The sequence below is a fragment of the Rhinatrema bivittatum genome, chromosome 4, assembly GCF_901001135.1.
Source record: "Rhinatrema bivittatum chromosome 4, aRhiBiv1.1, whole genome shotgun sequence".
In the NCBI taxonomy this organism is placed as follows: domain Eukaryota; kingdom Metazoa; phylum Chordata; class Amphibia; order Gymnophiona; family Rhinatrematidae; genus Rhinatrema; species Rhinatrema bivittatum.
In genome coordinates this window covers 75,793,848-75,816,844 of record NC_042618.1, presented here as the reverse complement: position 1 = coordinate 75,816,844, position 22,997 = coordinate 75,793,848, and the positions used below count along the sequence as shown (strand labels likewise).

Sequence of the window (22,997 nt, the reverse complement as noted above, 5' to 3'; positions counted from 1 at the left end):
ATGTCCCTGGTTCGCGGACCTGCTCAATTTGTCCACCACGAAGCCGCTACGGTTTCAGGAATCAGCGGCTCTTCTGCATCAAGGTCCTGTCTGTTTGGAAGAGGCGGATCGCTTTTGTCTAGGGGCATGGCTTTTGAGAGGCAACGGCTGAAGAACAAGGGTTATTCTGATACGGTGGTGACCACGTTGTTGAGGTCACGAAAACCATCCACTTCCCTGGCTTATGTCAGGGTCTGGAAAGTTTTTGATTCCTGGTGTGCGGGGCGCGCAGTAGACCTTACACAGGCATTGATCCCTGATATTCTTGTTTTTCTTCAGGCAGGACTTTCCAAAGGACTCTCCTGCAGTTCCCTTCGGGTACAGGTTGCGGCACTTGGTTGTTTACGTGATAAGATCCAGGAAGTAGCGGTAGCGTTGCACCCAGATGTGGCATGTTTCCTGCGAGGGGCGAAGCACTTACGCCCTTCTCTTTGCCATCCGTGTCCTTCCTGGAATCTCAATTTGGTATTTTCGGCATTGTGTACCCCTCCTTTTGAACTGCTGAAACGAGTGACGCTGAAGGATCTGAAGTTGAAAGTGGTGTTTTTGGTTGCAATTTCTTAGGCTCGTCGAGTTTCCGAATTGCAGGCGTTGTCGTGCAGGGAACCTTTCTTACGGATTTCAGATTCCGGAGTGTCCTTGCGGACGGTTCCTTCCTTCCTCCCGAAGGTAGTATCTTCCTTCCACATGAATCAATCGATTGAGCTTCCCTCATTCTCAGAGGTGGACCACTCAGATCCGGTGTCGAAGGTTTTACGGAAATTGGATGTCTGCAGGGCTCTGCTGCGATATCTAGAGGTCACGAACCCTTTCCGGGTGTCTGACCATCTTTTGTGTTGTGGAATGGTCCGAAAAGAGGTGGTATGGCCTCAAAGACTACGATTGCTCGTTGGCTAAAGGAAGCCATCAACTCAGCGTATTTACTGCGTAGTAAGGTGGTACCGGTGGGACTTCGCGCCCATTCCACGCGGTCACAGGCCGCTTCGTGGGTGGAATGTCATCAAGTCTCGCCTCAGGAAATTTGCAGGGCCCGCTGCATACGTTTGCAAGACATTACAGATTGGATGTGCAAGCTTCAGATTCCGGGGGATTTGGAGAAGGGGTGCTCCGAGCGGGCCTCTCCGGCTCCCACCCTCAGTAAGTCAGCTCTGTTACACCCCAGGTGTCTGGACTGATCCGGGTACGTACAGGGAAAGGAAAATTAGTTTCTTACCTGATAATTTTCGTTCCTGTAGTACCACGGATCAATCCAGAGCCCCGCCCATGGCTGTGTACACTGAAGTAATGGAGAGTCAGCTTGTATAAAATTCTTTTCTGGATATTGGTACTGTTTTTCTCGCTTGTTCTTTTGGTTCTGCGAGTTCTGTTCCCAGTTGGGGGTTTGTATAAGCCTTATTATAGATGGACAGATAGTTAATTGGTTAGTTTGGTTTTGTTCCATTCTGCTTTGACATTACGTAAGACTGAGGGACTGTGAGTGGCACCTTGGTATATATGGTACACACTATGGGTGACGTTGAACCACTTTCTCTACCACTATTGTAATCACACACATATATAAGAGAAAGGTGTACAATTTTATTATTTCATGTATATAACAAACTTGGAAATGTGTCCTAAAATACACACAATCACTCTCACACATTCATATTTTAAAAACATCAAACCTAACACAAGGAATAGTGGGCCACAAAACCCAAAGGTCTATACATTCGTATTGTTCTCTTTAACTCTATACAAAGTCATGTATGTGAACTCCCTGTCATGAATCACTCAAAACCAAAACAATCAATGACTAGAGAGTATTATTTTCTTCTATACATTTTGTGTGTTGTAGGTTGTATAAAGTCGTTGTGAAGACATACTTGCCAAAGGGCCTACGTACGAGCTAGTGCAGGAAGATAAGGAATATCATGGTGGTATATTCAATATAGGTGGACAGCCTGGGAACAAAACAAGTTACAAACATCTCTTGGCAAAGCTTTTTTCATATTATTGGAAGATAAATGTGTCCAAGTAGTTATATTTGATTGGGTGATTAATTCTGGGTTTGTTTTCTCAGTGGTTACCATCCCCCTGAGGAAGCAGAAGTTTGTGAAACAAGGGCCGCTTGTTGGGGCTAAACCACAGTGAAAATATGCAGGTTATAAAAAGAAGAAGGAGGGTTGTCTAAAAGTAATGAAACCTACACAGGAAAGTCTGCCAGACGAAGATATATCAAAAAAGTGTATTGTTACTTAGTGATGTTGTGATATAAAAATATAAGCGAAAGCAGAATAGAGTTGTAAGTAGTTATCACCACAGGGAGTTCACATACATGACTCTGTATAGGGTTAAAGAGAAGAATACGAATGTATAGACCTTTGGGTTTTGTGGCCCACTATTCCTTGTGTTAGGTTTGATGCTTTTAAAGTATGAATGTGTGAGAGTGATTGTGTGTATTTTAGGACACATTTCCAAGTTTGTTATATACATGAAATATTAAAATTGTACACCTTTCTCTTATATATGTGTGTGATTACCTTGGTATATATGCCAGGGTTGTTTCCTGCGCGGCAGGAAGAGCCCCAAGGCATCGCAGGCCCGCCGAAAATAAAAGGAAACAACGGTGAAATAAAGTGAAAATTCGGCCGCTCAGCCCCCCCGATAACCCTCACTAAGTTTCGGAGAGCCAGCGCGCACAAGAAAAAATAAAGACAGGTGTCTGGACTAATCTGTGGTACTACAGGAACGAAAATTATCAGGTAAGAAACTAATTTTCCTTTAAAGGTACACAGGAATGGCTGATATTTGTGTATGACCATGGTGCAGTAGTAAACATGCAGACTGAAACAGCAGGACTGGCTGAGCTGTACTAATATTCTAAAACATTAAACCAGCACCAGCCATTACAGTGGATTTGGATTAAATTACTCACCTTTCCAAATTCAAGTTCATGAAAAGTTACAAATGGTTTACTAAAGCAAGCCCATAGATTTAAACCCCCTAGGGAAGGGACCCACCAATTATACCTGCATTTGTAACTTTCCATGAACTTGAATTTGGAAAGGTGAGTAATTTAATCCAAATCCACTGTAATGGCTGGTGCTGGTTTAATGTTTTAGAATATTAGTACAGCTCAGCCAGTCCTGCTGAAAATGCTTAGTAAATGAGGCCCTAAATTTGAACTTGAGACAGTGGAGGATGAAGTGACTTGCCCATGGCCACAAGCAACATTGATGGGAGAAGCAGGATTTGAACCCTGGCTTCCTTGGTTCTTAACCTGTTGCACTGACCCTCTAGGCTACTCCTCCTATAATGCCTTCAAATTCATTCCACAAAAACAATAGCAAAAGACTACAAAATGTACTGAAGCAGTAAAGGGTTACAGAAGATAAAATCAGGATACCACAAATCTTTTCAAATAATGTTTCCTATTCTGCTAACCCAAATGTGTTCCTTTAATGAATATTCCTTATCGGTTTCAAAATGAAAAGTTTTTAGAGTACTTGTAGTTTGTTTTTCCAAATAGCATTAAATTTCTTCAGTTTACATGTTGTATATTTGCATCATACTGCTTAAATGTAAATAAGTTAAATTGTTTTATGCAACCAGTAACACCAGAAAGGTGTTTACCTAAACTGTAAAATTGTGACTTTTTTACACTACAAACCTCACTATTTTAAAGAGTTGTATTGTTGAAGACTTCTCCTTTCTTTTCCTTATTATCTGTGCCAAACCAGTCCAGACAAGGGGGTCATTCCCACCTGCCAGCAGATGGAGATTGAGAAAAAAAGCCCAAAACTGACTTCATTCCCCCTATAAAGTTCTGGTGCTGCTTTTAGTTTTTCAGTATTTCTCTCTACATTAAATAGTGCAGATATTTCTCAGATACATTATCCTGGATCCCTCACTGGTAACTATCAGGCTGTGATAACCGGGACTCCAGATATCTGTCAGTCAAGTAGTAAAGGCCTCCCTATTCATGGAAGGAATCTTGTTCCTCCTTTATTCAGATGTTTGACTATTCAGGGCTGAGGTAGAGCAGGAAAACCCTGGATTATGTAGATGGGGAAACCTTATGCTAATTGATGATTATCTCGTATAGCAATTAGTCTTAGAACATAAGAACATAAGAAAATGCCATACTGGGTCAGACCAAGGGTCCATCAAGCCCAGCATCCTGTTTCCAACAGTGGCCAATCCAGGCCATAAGAACCTGGCAAGTACCCAAAAACTAAGTCTATTCCATGTAACCATTGCTAATGGCAGTGGGGCTATTCTCTAAGTGAACTTAATAGCAGGTAATGGACTTCTCCTCCAAGAACTTATCCAATCCTTTTTTAAACACAGCTATATTAACTGCACTAACCACATCCTCCGGCAACAAATTCCAGAGTCTAATTGTGCGTTGAGTAAAAAAGAACTTTCTCCGATTAGTTTTAAATGTGCCCCATGCTAACTTCATGGAGTGCCCCCTAGTCTTTCTACTATCCGAAAGAGTAAATAACCGATTCACATCTACCCGTTCTAGACCTCTCATGATTTTAAACACCTCTATCATATCCCCCCTCAGTCGTCTCTTCTCCAAGCTGAAAAGTCCTAACCTCTTTAGTCTTTCCTCATAGGAGAGTTGTTCCATTCCCCTTATCATTTTGGTAGCCCTTCTCTGTACCTTCTCCATCGCAATTATATCTTTTTTGAGATGCGGCGACCAGAATTGTACACAGTATTCAAGGTGCGGTCTCACCATGGAGCGATACAGAGGCATTATGACATTTTCCGTTTTATTCACCATTCCCTTTCTAATAATTCCCAACATTCTGTTTGCTTTTTTGACTTTCCCAATCTCTGGAGTATAAGGAAGCCCTCAGTCTCTGAAGAAGAAAGTAACCTTATAGCCTTGGATGTCATGGGCTCAAGGCCTCACTCCTGGTGTCCCATTTTCCCATTTCCAAATTAATCCTGAGAATGGTCCATTCTGTAGGTCCTAGGCTCTAGGGCAGTGGACCTTAAATATAGACCCACAGGCATCTCATACAATTTGCTCTTTTCTCACGGATATTTAGTAGATTTGGATCGCAAGGCTATTTTTCCTTCTGTCTTGGGAAGTTATAAGGAGCCCAAACAGTTTGCAGGAAGCAGATGTGAAAAGCAGGGTATGCATCTTGAGTCTCTTTCATAGTTTTTTTGCAGCATAGGCATGATCCATGTAGATTGAGAGGGGAATTATGGTCCAGGGCAGCTGAAGCGGGGAGAGACATCAAACTAATGGAGAACCAACAGGTCCAGGTTTAGGCCAAAGGCCAGAGCCAGCTATCTAGCTTTCCAAACATCTTGGCTTCTAACTCAGAAGGCAGCCTAGATGGTAGCAGTCAATGTGATGCTATTAGCTAATGCAAACAAACTGAGGAAAATAATAGCCCTCAGGTACCCTACTAAGTGAGTCAGATTTGGTTTGGGATGGAGTTTCTCTGCAGGACGTCACAGCACTCACATGGCCATCACTATCATCATAGAAATATTTTGAGTTAACACTTTGTAGATCCTGAAGTGTAAGGACCAGCAGATGTTGCCCTATTAAGGGTCAGATGGGTTGCTTCCATATAAGTTTGGCCGGTTGCGGGGAGGTCCCTTGACTGGTCGCACTCACCCCAGGAAACTGCCAGCCTGCCCTGATGCCATGCTTCAACCCATGCGGTGGGGGTGCCACCTGTTGCTGCCTTTCTTCAGCCTGCTGGCACTGCCTCTAGGCAGTGGGAAAGCCCTGAAGCAGGATGTGGCTGGGTATTTAAACCCCAGTCACGCTTTCCTCTGTGCCTCAACAACAGGTCCTTCTGCAGCCTTGCACTGCATGCTGCTTTTCTTGTTTCTTTACGTTACCTGTCTTGCTCGTTTTATTCTTGCCTTGTCTGTGGTTTCCTTGTTCTGCCTCTCCATGCCTAGGCCTGCCTTGCCCTCCTGTTCCTGCCTTGTCTCTGTTCCCTGTACCTTGTCTTGACCATCTGTCTGTGCCTGATGTCTGGTTCTGACCTCTGCTACAGACTCAGACTACTCTTCTGATTGTTGCCTGTCCTGACCTTGGTCTGGACCCGTATACTGATTGCTCGCCATCTGCCCTGACCTTGGCTTGGACCCAGATACCATTGCTCGCTGCCAGCCCTGTCTGCTGCCCATGTCTCGACATTGTCCAACCACTTCTTGCATGATTCTCGCCTAAGCCCTGCCGGCCCCTGGAACTCAAAGGTTCAACAAGCGGGAAACAGGGATGATATAGATGAATCACCAGATCCAGTCCTAGCAAGAGCAAGTCCACCAGTTGTAGGTATGTCTGTTAGGCTGCATTAACCATGCCACAGCCCAAGGGCTCAATTTCGTGACAGTTTGCTGAGACCATGAGCTTGGTGGACTCATTCCCATCTCAGGCTATCTCAAAGTTGGCTCTTCAGGTCCAGCAGCAGCAAGACCAACTGAATAACATGACCAGCATCCTGATGGACCAAATGTAATTTATGCAGGTTCACATCCCTGCACCTGCACTGGCACCTTTTCTCAGATCGAACTAAGGTGATCTATATGTTGTCTGTACTAGTTTGCCGTGCCCTAGACTGGGCATCACCGCTCTGGGAACAGAATGACCCCTCTGGTAGAAAATTTGGACAACTTCCTATGAAATTTCAGGAGATATTTCATGAGCCTGGTTGGGTCTCATCTGCAGCTACAGAGCTGCTCTGCATCAGACAGGGAAGCCGCACAATGGGCAAATACGCCATCCAGTTTTGCACCTTGACCTTGGAATCTCATTGGGACGAAGGCAGCCTGACCGCCGTCTTGGCAGGGCCTGGTTGAGTGTATCAAAGATGAGTTAGTGGGTCAGGACCTGCTGCCCACATCAGAGGACCACATTGCCTTGGCCATACAAGTGATCTTCTGCTTCCAGGACCAAGCCTGAGAGAGGGAAGTGTCTTTCTGGCACTTCAGACTAGCACCCAAGTTTCAGTGGCCTCTAGTTAGTACAACAGACACCTTGCATGCTTCTCCTCAAGAAGATCCCGTGCAGCTTGGCAGATCCCACCTCACTGAAGAAGAGAAACGGAGGCATTGGCGGCTTAACCTCTGCCTCTATTGCGCAGCTCAGGAGCACTTTGACAGCTGTTGTCCTGAAAAGGAGGTACACTTTCGAATCTAGAGTTGGTCAGCGAAGCAACCCTAGGCCAGCCTTCACTCTCTCCTCAGTTGCTCATGCCAGTTTGCCTCTTAGAATACCGAGGTGCAAACTGAGGCATTCTTGGATTCAGGAGTTGGAGGCAACTTCATAGATGAGGCCTTGGCCTGCCTGTACAGCCTCCCTACACTGACCCTCTACGATCCGGCGCTCCAACTCCACTCACCAGCCGCGGCATTACCCGTACTGCGGGCTCCTGCCTATCGTGAACATCTGGGTGAGACTATACTTCTGAGCCTGTTGAACGTACTGGCACTTCGTGGATCAGTGCCTTACCTTCCTGCTTTCACCATCCATCTACAGCAGTACAATAAAGACTCTATCCATTCTGTGTCTACTATATGTGTCAGCCTATCGCAGTGGTTCCCCACGGGGCTCCTCCCCATGGGCGGAGTCATCTCCATTGCAACCAAGGGCCCACAATGCCTCAAACACAACACATTCATTTTAGGGGCCTCAATGCTATAACCCGCAAGAATAGATATCCACTGCCCCTAATTATGGAACTATTTGACCGTCTGTGTAGGGCACAAATCTTTACAAATCTAGATCTTAGGGGAACCTATAATCTCATATGGATATGGGAAGGGAACAAGTTGAAGATGGCATTCTATACCCGTGACGGCCATTATGAACATCTGGTCATGCTATTTGGCCATTTCAACGTCCCCACCATCTTCCAACATATGGTCAATGAGATCTTCAGAGCCTCCTGTACTCTCATGTCTTGGTATATGTGGATGGTATTCTTATCTTTTCATGCTCCCTGGCACAGCATCGTGTAGTACTGCCGAGTCTCCGAGAGAATCACTTATATGCCAAAATCAAAAAGTGTACTTTTGAACAGGATGGATTGCTGTTCCTGGGCTATATTATCTCCCAGCATGGTCTGCGCATGGACCTAGAGAAAGTGAAAGCCATTTAAGACTGGCCCCAACGCGTCAGGCTCTAGGCCAGCGGTTCTCAACCTGTGGGTCGCGACCCCGGCGGGGGTCGAACGACCAAAACACAGGGGTCGCCTAAAGCAGGGGTCCCCAACCACCGGTCCGCGGACCAGTACCGGGCCGTTGGGGTTTTTTGCTGGTCCGCGGCGCCGCGGCTGCTGCGGGGAGGCGGGGAGAAGCTGGAGACCTGCCTACTCCAACCCCAAAAGGGAAGAGACATGGCCCAAAAAGCTAGCGCGTCGCAGTGACGTATGTTGCTGGAGCCGCGCAGGCAGGAAGGAGGTGTATCAGCCACTGCAGGTGCTCCTCCTACTTCCTTCCTGCCCGCCCTGCCCCGGAAGACAAATGTTGCCGGAGCCGCATGGGGAGGAAGGAGGAGGCGCGTCAGCCGCGTGGGTAGAAGAGGCGCTTCAGCCGCGTGCAGAAGAGGAGCAGCGGGGTCGGGAAGACTAGGGCCGCTACAGAGCCCATCCTGTGGCAACCCGTAAAGAAGAGGCCCAGAGGTGAGAGAGAGGTGTGTGCGAGTATGAGATGAGTTGAGAGACTGTGTGTGTTTGCAGAGACAGCATGTGAGAGCCTCTGTGTGTGTGAAAGAGACAGCATGTAAGAGTGAGAGCCTGTGCTTGAGCAAGGCAGCATGTGGGGGTGTGAGAGAGCCTGTGTGTGAGACTCAGACAGCCTGTGCCAGTGAGAGCCTGTGTATGTGTGTGTGAGAGAAATGCATGTGAGAATGAGAACCTGACTGTGTGTTTGAGGGAAGAAGACAGGTGGAGAGAAAAGAAATAGAAAAAAAGGCAATATAAAAGGAAATGGCAAAAAATTAGAAAGGGAAGCAGATGTAAAAAAAAAAATAAATTACTTTTTACTGATTGGCACATGTAATCTTTGGGAATGTGCAAGAGTAGCACTTTCTCTATGGCGGATCTCACAATGTACGAGATCAACATGGAGGAAGTGGAAACCCACGGGGCCTGCACAGAGGAGGCAGCAGAATGGGCTTCAGTGCCAATAGCAGCAATCAGCGCCTCCCCAATAGCCACGTGGCAGCAGTGGCATTAATTAGATTAATTGTTTGACTCAGCTGGAGGTGACAAAGTATGAAGTGGGATGTGAAATCAGCTTGATCTGGTGGAGAATTAGGATTGCTGTTACACATGAACTGTATTTGGCAAACATAAAGGGAGCCAGGATAATCAATTGAAGCCTGCAGCTGAGGACTGATTCATTATGACTCATGTAGAAATTAGTGCATTTTCCAGATTAGTCTGCATAACACAATTCTCAACATTCAGCATTATTTCTGCTGCATAGAGTTTTATCTGAGAGGCTCTGAGGTTGTGAGGGAGCCAGTAAGAGTGAGAGCATGAGTGTGTATGAGAAAATCCAGGGGAGTAAGAGAGTGTGTGTGTGTGTGAGTGGTGGGGGGGGGGGGGGGGAGAGAGTGTCTTACACCCTGAGAGTGTATCAGTGTCTGTGAGAGAGAGGTTATGGTGGGTATAAGACCATGAACGTGTATGTATGTGACAGTGTATGTGTGAGAGAGAATGGACATGTGAGTATGTGTGAGAGAGAGAGGATAACCTCCTAATCCTCGACAATATCAGGGTGACTGGAAATCAAGAGCTCCCATGTATGGACAGCATTGGCTTTTTAAAATCCTTATGAGTTTTAATTATTGTGTGTTATTTGATATATGTGCTGTTTTGAAATATTTTATTGGTGTTTGGGAAATTATAAAAATGTATATGATTTTAATTAATAGAAATTCTATTTATCAGTAATTTTAAAATATTCTTTTATTAGTATGGTTTTACTATTATAACTGATGCTTTATGTTTCTTAATTTTATTGTTTTATGAGGAATGGTGGTTCTGTTTATAAATGTCATAATAAATAAGTATGCACTAAAATCCAACCCCATCCATAACCCCGCCCCCATATGACCAAAGCCCCGCACTCGCCCCGCAAGGGCGGGGCGAGGGGTCACCGCAACATGAGGAACTGTATTTCGGGGTTACGGCATTAGAAAGGTTGAGAACCACTGCTCTAGGCCTTGCAACAATTTCTTGACTTTGCCAATTATTATCAGGGTATGCCTCTCTGGCTGTCCCTCTCATCATCCTTACAAAGAAGGGTGCCAACACTAAGTGGTCTGAAGAGTTGATCCAAGCCTTCCTTTGTCTCAAGCAAGCATTCCTCAGAAACCCCTGTCTCTAACACCCTGATCAGTCTAGACCCTTTATTGTGGAGGTAGATGCCTCTGCCGTTGGGGTTGGGGCTGTCCTCACTTAACACAACGATAAAGGAACCCTCATGCCTTGCTTCTTTTCCAAGAAGTTTACCTTCATGGAAAGGAATTATACCATTGGGGACAGGGAAAGCCTAGCAGTAAAAATGGCTCTGGAAGACTGGCACCATCTATTGGAGGGGGCTCAACACCCAATCCCAATCTTCATGGATCATAAGAATTTACAGTATCTTCAATAGGCCCAGCACTTAAACCCACGTCTGGACCGATGGGCTTTTGTTAGGTTGTGTGAATCCAAATGACAGCATAACAGACTTACTTCAATCTGGCGACGTGAGCGAAGGCTGCTGAGACGCCCAGGAGGGAGCACAAATCGAGGTCCAAGTCCAGGCAGCATTCAGGGCAGGCAGCAGAACCCAGACCAGGCAGAGGTCGAGGCAGGCAGCAGGCAAAGAGCAGAGTCCAAGTTCAAACCAGGGTCAGAAGCAGGCAGCAGACAGAAACAGAATCCAAGTCCAAACGAGGGTCAGAGGCAGGCAGCAGGCAAAGCAGAATCCAGTCCAGGCAGGGTTCGAGGCACATTGAGGAAACACAGAGCAGAGCAGCACAAGCAAGCCTGTAGCCAAGGCAAGGCTTGTCCTGGAAGGCAGGTTTTAAATTCTTTCAAGTTCCCGCGCTAGCACGGGAGCTTCCGGGAGGAATTGCTGCGGGGGAAGGGTCAAGACATCGTGAGCGCTGTGCTGCGCAGTGACGCAAGGACACTGCTGATGAGCGCCCCTGCCGCATCGGGTAGCTGTAGTTGCAGAACAGGTGCGGGCCCATGTCGTAAAAGCTTTATTTTCCAACCACTTTGATTTCAAACTTGGGTACCATCTGGCAGAGAAGAATCAGCAGGCCACAGAACCCCTTGCCACATCATTGATCGGCAAGAATCGTGATAGCTACAGCAGTGCCTGTCTCACCTGGAAAGGCAGTGGTCCCCAAATGTCTGTGGGAGAAAGTATTTAAATGGGCCCATAATTCCTACCTGGCAGGCCACCCAGGAGTCCCCAAGACCATAGAAATGCTTCTTTGTCACTACTGGTGGCCTCAAGTAAGGCATGATATGCAGCACTATGTAAAGTCCTATCCCAATTGTACAGTTAATAAGAGTTCCCACTCTCACCCTTGGGGACTATTACAGCCATTACCAGCCCCCGAGAACATAAGAAATTGCCATGCTGGGTCAGACCAAGGGTCCATCAAGCCCAGCATCCTGTTTCCAACAGAGGCCAAAACCAGGCCACAAGAACCTGGTAATTACCAAACACTAAGAAGATCCCATGCTACTGATGCAATTAATAGCAGTGGCTATTCCCTAAGTAAAATTGATTAATAGCCATTAATGGACTTCTCCTCCAAGAACTTATCCAAACCTTTTTTGAACCCAGCTACACTAACTGCACTAACCACATCTTCTGGCAACAAATTCCAGAGCTTTATTGTGCATTGAGTGAAAAAGAATTTTCTCCGATTAGTCTTAAATGTGCTACTTGCTAACTTCATGGAATGCCCCCTAGTCCTTCTATTATTCGAAAGTGAAAATAACCAAGTCACATCTACTCGTTCAAGACCTCTCATGATCTTAAAGACCTCTATCATATCACCCCTCAGCCGTCTCTTCTCCAAGCTGAACAGCCCTAACATCTTCAGCCTTTCCTCATAGAGAAGCTGTTCCATCCCCTTTATCATTTTGGTTGCCCTTCTTTGTACCTTCTCCATCGCAACTATATCTTTTTTGAGATGCGGCGACCAGAATTGTACACAGTATTCAAGGTGAGGTCTCACCATGGAGCGATACAGAGGCATTATGACATTTTCCGTTCTATTAACCATTCCCTTCTTAATAATTCCTAACCTTCTATTTGCTTTTTTGACTGCTGCAGCACACTGAGCCGACGGTTTTAAAGTATTATCCACTATGATGCCTAGATCTTTTTCCTGGGTGGTAGCTCCTAATATGGAACCTTACATCGTGTAACTACAGCAATGGTTATTTTTCCCTATATGCAACACCTTGCACTTGTCCACATTAAATTTCATCTGCCATTTGGATGCCCAATCTTCAAGTCTTGCAAGGTCCTCCTGTAATGTATCACAGTCTGCTTGTGATTTAACTACTCTGAATAATTTTGTATCATCCGCAAATTTGATAACCTCACTTGTATTCCTTTCCATATCATTTATATATATATTGAAAAGCACCGGTCCAAGTACAGATCCCTGAGGCACTCCACTGGTTACCTTTTTCCACTGAGAAATCCTGGACCCACGTGGTCATGAACTTTATCACTGATCTACCTCTCTGTAATGGCTGTACTTCCATCCAGGTAGTGGTGGTGGACCTGTTATCCAAGATGGCTCATTTTACACGATTCCCTGGACTTCCATCCACACCAGAATTGGCTCATCTTTTTTTCCAGCATTATCTTCTGTCTCCATGAGTTACCTGAGCACATTCTCTCAGATTGGGGAGTGCAATTCACTGCTCACTTTTGGAGAGGCTTAATCAAAAAGTTTGGAATCTCTTTGGACTTCTCATCCATGTACCATCCACAAAGAAATGGACAGACTGAGAGAAGCAATCAGATCCTTAAGGAATTCCTGTGGGCCTATGTCAATGTACGGCAGGATGACTGGGCATCTTTCCTCCCCTGGGCAGAATTCTTCCACAACAACCATGTATGAGATGCTTCAGGATCATCTCCATTCCAGATCGCATTTGGTAGACATCCTATTCCATTAACAGTTCCATGCCCTGCAGCTGACATCATGAGCCAAGACCTTAAAGAGCTGTGGCAAAAAACCCACCAATTCCTCACATTGACTGCAGAGAGATACAAAAAACAAGCGGACAAAAGGTGCTGGCCAGTACTTTGCCTCAAACTAGTACTCGCAACCTATGGCTCAAGAGTGCCTTTACTAAATTCTCACAACACTTTGTTCTGCCATTTCTCACAGGACAAGCAGGATGGTTGTCCTCACAAATGGGTGACATCGAGGATGGAGCCCACCACGGAAAACTTCTGTCAAAGTTTAAACAGAACTTTGACTGGCCCCTACTGGGCATGCCCAGCAAGGCACTGACCCTGCAGCCAGCAGGGGTCTCTCTTCAGTCTTCTTTTTTCCGCGCAGCAGTTGCCACGCGGAGAAAGGAGCTCTCTAACCACGTTCCTGACAGGAATTTGGAAGTTAATTTCCTAAGAAAATTTGCCCCTCAGGGGTCTCCCTTCGACAAATTTTTAGTCATCTTACGGAACCCGGTAAGTTTTTTGCCTTTTTCCATCGACTACCGTCGATTTTGGCCCTTGAGGCCTGTTGGCACTTACCGATCCCCAGCCTAAATTTTGGCTTCAGGCCATGGCAACGGGGTTCCGCCGTTGTCCGGATTGTACCCGGACTATGTCCATCACAGACCCCCACAGGGTTTGTGTAATGTGTTTTGGGTAGTGAGCATGATGTCCTGACTTGCACCAAATGTGCCTTAATGACACCCAAGGGTCGCAAAGCCAGGATGGAGAAGATGGGACTCCTCTTCCATGCACCCACCCCAACGCCATCGATAGCATCGACGTCATCGGAACCGGCACCGTCGAAGTTGTACCATCATCGTCAACCCTCCGGTGACCGTCCGCCATCGATCGCTTCTCGGCCGTCGACTCCCGTCCCTTCCCCGGATGGGCGAGGGGATCGGAAGGAAAAGCACCGCCATCGACGGCACAAGTCTCGGCCTGTCGAGGATCCACAGCCATCGACCTCTGCTCAAGCCGAGCCACCGACAAAGAAGCCGCGAACAGACCGGACACCCTCCACGTCTCGTTCGCCGGCATCGAGGAAACCCTCACCCTCCCGGGGTGCGGGGGCCGTGATCCCACCGGTTACGGTGGTCCCTCCGGCCCTGCCTCAGCCTCCCTCTCCCGTCGAGCCGGGTATGGTTACCCCTGGTCTCCGGGCAGAACTGGACCGGCTGGTCCAGGAGGCCATCGAGGAAAGCGATGAAGAAATTGCAACCTCCATCGGCACCGTCTCCGGCACCGGTTCCAGTGCCGCCCCCGACACCGACACCGGCACCGGCTTCGCCACCGAGGAGGGAACCGACCACCGAGCCGTTGATACAAGCGCTAGCACCGCTACTGAGCCGCATGGAGGCGCTCATGACGGCCCTTCCATCGGTGATTCCAGTACCATCGACAACACCACCGTCTCCGACTGGATTTTCATCGGCAGGAGAAACACCGTTCCGGATTCCCCCTTCCGGGGTGGTTCCATCGGTGCCTTCTGGTATATCTCCACCGATATATCCTTCGGTTCCATCCATTCCACGCCAGGCACCGATTCCATCGGCAGCACCGAAGCCATCGATGCCATTTCTGGTTCCACCTACGGCACCGATTCCACCTCGGTTTCCATCGATGCCTTCAGAGCCTCAGCCAGGTCCATCAGGGCTACAAGCCCCACTTGATCCCTACGATACCTGGGGTGATGATGATGATACATCTTCTGACACAGATTTGCCTTCGCCACCATCTCCTACAGAGAGTAGAAAAAGATCTCCTCCTGAGGATCTATCTTTCATTAATTTTGTGAAAGAGATGTCAGAAGTTGTACCTTTTCAACTACAATCTGAAGCTGATGACAGACACCAGATGATGTAACTCCTTCAATTTCTGGATGCTCCAAAAATCATCGCTTCCATCCCTATACACCAGGTGTTTTTGGATCTGCTCAAGAAAAACTGGGAATCTCCTTCATCAGTGTCCCCAGTTAACAAAAAAGCTGACTCCACCTACCTTGTCCAGTCAGCACCAGGTTTCCAAAAACCTCAACTGGATCATCGCTCTGTTGTGGTTGAGTCCGCGCAGAAGAAGGCCAAGCGTCTTAAGCCACACTCTTCTACCCCACCTACCAGGGACAACAAGTTCCTAGATAGTGTTGGACGGAAAGTCTATCATGGAGCTATGTTGATTTCACGCATAGCTTCATATCAACTTTACATGACTCAGTACAACAGAGCCATCCTTAAGCAGATGCAAGACTATGCTGACACGTTGCCAGACCAATACCAACCGCAGCTTCAAGCCCTTCTTCACAAGGGATTTGAGGCAGGGAAGCACGAGATTAGGACTGCCTACGACATATTCGATGCTTCCACAAAAGTTTCAGCCACAGCCATCTCAGCCAGACGTTGGGCTTGGTTAAAATCATCCAACCTTCGCCCAGAGGTTCAGGATCGTCTTGCTGATTTACCCTGCTTAGGCGATAATTTGTTTGGAGAGCAAATTCAGCAGATTGTGGCGGAGTTAAAAGACCACCATGAGACGTTGAAACAACTCTCATCTGTCCCACCTGAGCTGACCTCCAAGCAACCGCAAAAGAAAGACTCTAAGAAGTCATTCTTTCGACCACGCCGTTATTACCCTCCATCGGCCAGGCCTCGTCCAGCTCGATCCTCTACTAGGCCTCAGCCGCGTCAGCCTAGGAAACAAAGGCCTACTGTAGCCCCTCCTCCTGGGCCTGCGGCTGGCCTTTGACTCCCCTGTAGGGAACACATGCCAAACCCCTCTTCCGGACATCCCTGTAGGAGGTCGACTGTACCATTTTCTACAACCTTGGTTGCAGATCACCTCAGATCAGTGGGTGCTAACAATTATCGCACAGGGTTACCATCTCAACTTCATATCTCTTCCGGCAGACTCCCCGCCTCTTCAAGCGTGGAGTCTATCCACCCATTTGGCTGAATTACAACAGGAAGTATCCCTTCTTCTGCAATCAAATGTTATAAAACCCGTTCCTCCCTCTCAACGAGGCAAGGGATTCTATTCCAGATACTTCCTAATACCAAAGAAATCAGGGGGACTACGTCCCATTTTGGACCTTCGAGCCCTCAACAAATACCTTCAAAAAGAAAAGTTCAAAATGGTAACCCTAGGCGCGCTGCTCCCTCTGCTACAAAGAGGGGATTGGCTGTGCTCTCTCGACCTCAAGGACGCTTATACCCACATTGCGATCACACAATCCCATCGCAAATATCTGCGGTTTCTAGTAGGCCACGACCATTATCAATACCGTGTCCTCCCTTTCGGTCTAGCTTCTGCCCCACGAGTCTTTACCAAATGTCTCGTAGTGGTAGCAGCATTCCTAAGGAAGGAAGGTGTCCACGTCTACCCATACCTGGACGATTGGCTAATCAGGGCCTCCACCCAACAGATAGCTCAATCCTCCCTAAAATTGACAATTCAAACACTCCTTTCCTTAGGGTTTCTCGTCAATTACGAGAAATCTTGCTTAGTCCCGTCTCAAACCTTATCCTTCATTGGGGCAGACTTGGACACCTTACAGGCAAAGGCTTACCTTCCTCTTCAGAGGGTCCACACCCTAATGTCCCTGGCTCGCCAGCTCCAGTCTCAGAACACTGCCACGGCTCGCCAGTTCCTCATTCTCCTAGGGCACATGGCATCCTCGGTTCAAGTCACTCCCATGACCCGACTAGCCATGAGAGTAACACAATGGACTCTACGACACCAATGGATTCAAGCTTTTCAGCCTCTGTCCTCCATAGTCACAGTCACACAAGCGCTGCGCCTATCCTTAACCTGGTGGACGACTCAGGTCAACCTCCTTCAGGGCTTACCCTTTCTTCCACCGGATCCGCAAGTAATCCTAACCACCGACGCTTCTCACATCGGTTGGGGAGCCCATGTGGACGACTTTCAAACCCAAGGGTTATGGTCCAAAGAGGAAGCCGAACACCAGATCAATTTCCTGGAACTTCGAGCAATCCGCTATGCGCTCCGCACTTTCAAAGATCATCTCTTTCATCAGATAATCTTAATCCAGACGGACAACCAAGTGGCCATGTGGTACATAAACAAGCAGGGAGGCACAGGCTCCTTCCTTCTGTGTCAGGAAGCTGCGCAGATCTGGGCGGAAGCCCTCTCCCACTCCATGTACCTCAGGGCCACTTACCTGCTGGGAGTAGACAATGTATTGGCAGACCAGCTGAGCCGTGTCTTCCAACCACACGAGTGGTCACTCGATCCTCTGGTAGCGACCTCTCTGTTTCACAAGTGGGGTTCTCCCCGCATAGACCTCTTTGCGTCCCCTCAGAACCACAAAGTGGACGATTACTGCTCTCTCATTCGGAGCCAGCACTCTCGGCCGAGGAATGCATTCTCCCTCAAGTGGACAACCGGTCTGCTCTATGCATTCCCTCCACTCCCTCTTGTATCAAAGACTCTCGTGAAGCTACGCCAGGACGGAGGAACCATGATCCTGATAGCACCTTACTGGCCACGCCAAGTATGGTTTCCAATACTCCAGGATCTCTCCATCCGCAGGCACATTCCTCTGGGAAAGGACCCGCATCTGCTCACTCAAAACGACGGATGCCTCCTCCATCCCAACCTCCAAGTCTTGTCCCTGACGGCATGGATGTTGAAAGGTTAGTCCTTCAGCCTTTCAACCTTTCAGATTCCGTTTCTCGGGTCCTGATAGCTTCACGAAAGCCTTCCACAAGAAAGTCTTACTCATACAAATGGAAAAGGTACACATCATGGTGCACTTCTCAGTCCCTTGATCCCCTTTCCTGTCCAATCTCCAAATTCTTGGACTATTTATGGCATCTCTCTGAATCAGGTCTTAAAACCTCTTCTATCAGAATGCATGTCAGTGCGGTAGCCGCCTTCCATAAGGGTATTGGGGGTAATCCTATTTCAGTACAACCCCTAGTAACACGCTTTCTTAAGGGCTTGCTCCATCTAAAGCCGCCCTTGCGTCCTCCGGCCCCATCCTGGGACCTTAACCTGGTTCTTGGTCGTCTTATGAAACCTCCTTTCGAACCTCTGCACTCCTGTGACTTTAAATATCTCACTTGGAAAGTGTTATTCCTTTTGGCTATTACTTCAGCTCGCAGGGTTAGTGAATTACAGGCCCTAGTTACCTATCCGCCTTACACTAAGCTCCTGCAGGACCGTGCGGTACTCCGCACTCACCCTAAATTTTTACCTAAGGTAGTTTCTGAGTTTCATATCAATCAATCCATCATACTACCTATCTTTTTTCCCAGGCCCCACTCCAACTCTGGAGAGCAGACCCTGCATACCCTAGACTGTAAACGAGCTCTAGCTTTTTACCTAGACCGTACAGTTTCCCATAGGAAGAGCACTCAATTATTCGTCTCTTTCCATCCTAATAAGTTGGGACAACCTGTGGGTAAACAGGCTCTTTCTTCCTGGTTGGCGGACTGCATTTCTTTTTGCTATGAGCAAGCTGGCATTCCTTTTCAAGACCGTGATAAAGCACACTCTGTGAGGGCCATGGCGACGTCAGTGGCACACCTTCGATCGGTGCCGCTTCCTGACATCTGCAAAGCTGCAACCTGGAGTTCTCTCCATACCTTTGCAGCCCATTATTGTTTGGACAAGGCTGGAAGACAGGACTCCATCTTCGGCCAGTCTGTCTTGCGTAACCTTTTTCCAACCTGATGTACCAACACCCTTCCACCTACCCGGTTGGGTGCGGATGCCCTTTCCCAAATTTCTCCTCACTTATTGTGCCTGCTGCACACCGTTGGGTACATATGGTGCAAGTCGGGACATCCTCAGCTCGGTACTCACCCATTTGTGAGGACAACCATCCTGCTTGTCCTGTGAGAAAGCAAATGTTGCTTACCTGATGTAACAGGTGTTCTCACAGGACAGCAGGATGTTAGTCCTCACGAAACCCGCCCGCCTCCCCGCGGTGTTGGGTTCGTTTTATTCTTACTTTCTGGGCACTGCCTGTAGCTTTGAAAATCAGACTGAAGGGAGACCCCTGCTGGCTGCAGGGTCAGTGCCTTGCTGGGCATGCCCAGTAGGGGCCAGTCAAAGTTCTGTTTAAACTTTGACAGAAGTTTTCCGTGGTGGGCTCCATCCTCGATGTCACCCATTTGTGAGGACTAACATCCTGCTGTCCTGTGAGAACACCTGTTACATCAGGTAAGCAACATTTGCTTTCCCATCATTCACCAGATTAGACCAGCGGCTTATCAATTAAAAAAGCTACCTAATTTCTTGATGATGTTCATGATGTGTTCCATGTCTCGTTCCTCAAACCTCTACTCTTGTCATGGCCCTCACAACCGCCTCCTAAACCATTGGATGTAACATCAGAGGAGGACACAAAGTATAAGGTCCAGGAGATTCTCAACTCCAAGAGAATCTGGAATAGACTTCACTACCTCATCTCGTGGAAGGGCTTTAGCCCTGAAGAAAACACTTGGGAACCTGCCTCCAATGTCCAAGCCCCCAGATCACTAAGGAGTTTCATCAACGCTTTCCTTAAGCTTAAGCCAAGGGGTCTGGGGGGGGGGGTACTGTAAAGTTTGACTGATTGCAGGGAGGTCTGCAACCATCCACATTCGTCCCAGGATGCCAACAGCCTGCCATAACGCCATGCTTCGACCCATGCGGTGGGGATATCACCTGTCACTGCCTTCTTTCAGCCCACTGCTGCTGCATTTAGGCATGTGTGCATACTGCGCTCTGGCCTATGAAGGCCCCATGGCGGGAAAGCCTTGATGCAGCTCCTCCTTTTGTCACACAGCTGAGTATTTAACCCTAGCCATACTTTCCTCTGTGCCTCAGCAACAGGTCCTCCTGCAGCCTTGCAGTGCATATTGCTTTTCTTACCTCGTTATTGTACCTGCCTTGCTCGCTGTATCCTTGCCTTGCCTTGCCTGGGGTCCCCTTGTCCTGCCTCTCTGTGCCTAGTCCTAACTTGCCCTCCTGGGTTCCTGCTTTGTCTCTGTTCCTCGTACCTTGTCTTGTCTGTCTTGTCTCTTCCTGATTCCTGGTTCTGACCTTTGCTATGGACTCTAACTATTCTTCTAATTGCAACCTGCCTCAATCTTGGCCTGGATCCGCATACTGATTGCTTGCTGCCTGCCTGGACCTTGGCCTAGATGCAGATTGCTCGCCGCCTGCCCTGACCTTGGCCTGGATCCGGATACTGTTGCTTGTTGCCATCCCTGCCCATGTCTCAACTTCATCCGATCACTTCTTGCAGGATTCTCGCCTAAGCCCTGCTGGCCCCTGGAACCCAAAGGCTCAACCTGCGAGGAACGGGGCCGGTGTAGGTGAAGCCCCATTTCCAGTCCTAGCAAGATCAAGTCCACCAGCTGTCGGCATGGGCCTATTAGGTATGCCTGCTAGACTGTGTCAACCACACAACAGCCCAAGGGCTCACATTCGTGACATTCCATGAGTGTATTTTAGATCAACCTGGGTAAGCTCCATTGAGCAAGTTCTTCAGCTGAAAAAGGAAAGCAGAAGCCAGGGTGTTTGGATATCCTGGTAGTACAATGACAAGCCTACTGTCTTCGGTGTGTGTTTCTATCAGAAGCTTGGACATTCCCTGGACTGAGTTCTGGAGGTGCAAGCAAGAATGTTCCTTCACCCTCTCCTCTAGTCAGAGGACTCTTCCCTAGAAGGTCCCTTCCATTCTTAAACAACTTTGGTGGTTAAGATTACCAGGTTACATAGCGAGGATACTTAGCAGGGGTTACAGCCTTTGGTGGTGCAAAAGAGGACTATGTTGTGGACCAGAGAATTTTGAGCCTCTGTGAGGTCAGTTTACATGAAGACACACTTTCCCTTTGAAGAATCCATTCCTTTAATCTTGTCCTTCCATCAGAAGAAATTGGAAAGAAGGCATAACTTGCAAATCTCACAAAGGGCAGAGACTGGCATTGGCTTGCTACAAGAGACACAATTGCAAACGCTCTCTCACCTTTCTCTCAGGTTAGTTACTTGCTTTTGAGAAGTCAAGAACACAAGTTCTCCACTACGGGAGGTCTCCTCATCTTGGAAGTGAACTTAGTTTTAAAGCATCTGGTATCCATTCCTTTCAAACTTCATAGGATAGCATTTTTTTGAGTCTTGTTGTTGATGGTAATCCTTTGGTAATTTTAAAGGAAAGGGTATCTCTGTGCACAGTACACTCCTTTTTTAGAGAGTGGTGTTTCACTTCTGTTAGAATCTGGTTTTTCTCACTTATGATAATAAGTCAGGCAAAGTAGGCTGGGACAGGGATGGCCACTTCAAGTGTGTTGTAGGTCACCTTTGAGATACTTGTAGGTGACCAGTTTCTTCTCAGATAGGTCATTGGTCTATTAATGTGCCCTGTAAAAACAGAGTTCTAAGGAATCAATTTCAGGAGAAATCAAGGAGAGGAGCACTTTGGTCCACTCCAACAAGAATTTGAAGATCTCAGATGACCAGTGACCCCGCTCAACGAGGGCACCAGGAACCCTTATAGGCAGTGTCAGAATCTGTCTTTCCAGATGTTAATGGTAGGGCAGCACCCTTGCCTCCATTGCATCCCTGCACTTAGCACACCAGTGTGGATGTGCAGGCGGGGATAGGCTATGCCTTGGATGCAGGAGCTCTGAGAGCTATTGTGGTTTTCTCCTGCCTGGACTGGGTAGAGATTTGGTACATCCCACTTGTCTGCACTGGTATGGCAGGGACAATAAGGAAGTTGACGTTTAAAATTATGTATTAATTTAATTTCTTTTAGACCTGCCAGACCAGTCCAGAACCCACCCAAGGAAGCCATGGCAATCAAGGGCTGTCAGGTTCAGAAATCTAACAGCGAGTACACTGTTGAACACTCTGAAGGCAGCTGGCCTAATTGTGTAGGGATTCTTTTTACCAGGTTAACAACCATGAAGGTTTTTGGCTGTATCAGGTTTTGGTTGTGGTGATTATTTGGAAACCAAATCACACAACTGCCTTCAGTTGTCTTAGCTTTGACGTAGGATACTGAAGAGCTGAAGGCAGCAGCAAGGAGAGTGAAGTCAACTTTATGCTTTTTTTCCTTGTCTCCGTCTGCTGGCAGGAGAATATAACCCACTGGTCTGGCAGGACTAAAGGAAAGGAAACTAAAAGGTAAGGTTCAATTACACTTTTCTGTTCAAGTTTTATAATTATTTATATTTTCTTGTAGATAAGCAGCTGAATTAGCCATGCTGTCTGGGTATGTCCTCCGTGCCACTAGGTGGCAGAGCTCTCAACTTCTAGCAAAGTCTTTAAGCCAGGTACTCCCTCTCCCCTGTATCATGACAGGATCACCTCAGGCTTCTCAGTCAAAATGTTTCCGTACAACAGAGTGCGCGGAGCTCTCTTCTCTCCTCTCCTCACACTTTACTTCAAAATATGTAAAATAAAAGATTAAAAGGAAAGGAAACAAAGATAGAAGAAAGGATAACATTAAAAAATTAATAAACTAAAAAAGAACTCTGCTTCAGAGGACCTACGCTCACGGGACTGTTCTAAACATCCCGGGGCAACCCCTCCCAAACAATCCGATGCTGGCACTTCAGTCTCCTCGGCCTCCCGATTTTCCCCAGGTCAGTACCGAGTGGAGCCCGGGGGAGGGGCAACATATCGACAGTCAGACAACTCACTGGCGCAGTAGTCACGACAAAGCAGGTCTTCAGGGACCAATTGGGCCTTTGCCCTTGTTCTTATCTTCTCCTTGGTAG

The 22,997-nt window shown here is 47.5% G+C and overlaps 1 protein-coding gene across 1 annotated transcript in view; it reads left to right on the top strand.

Annotated features, from left to right (window-relative positions):
* Window positions 1-22,997, top strand: part of KLHDC1 (kelch domain containing 1) — a 300,634-nt gene that overhangs the window by 42,172 nt on the left and 235,465 nt on the right. The gene's annotated exons all lie outside the window — the stretch shown is intronic.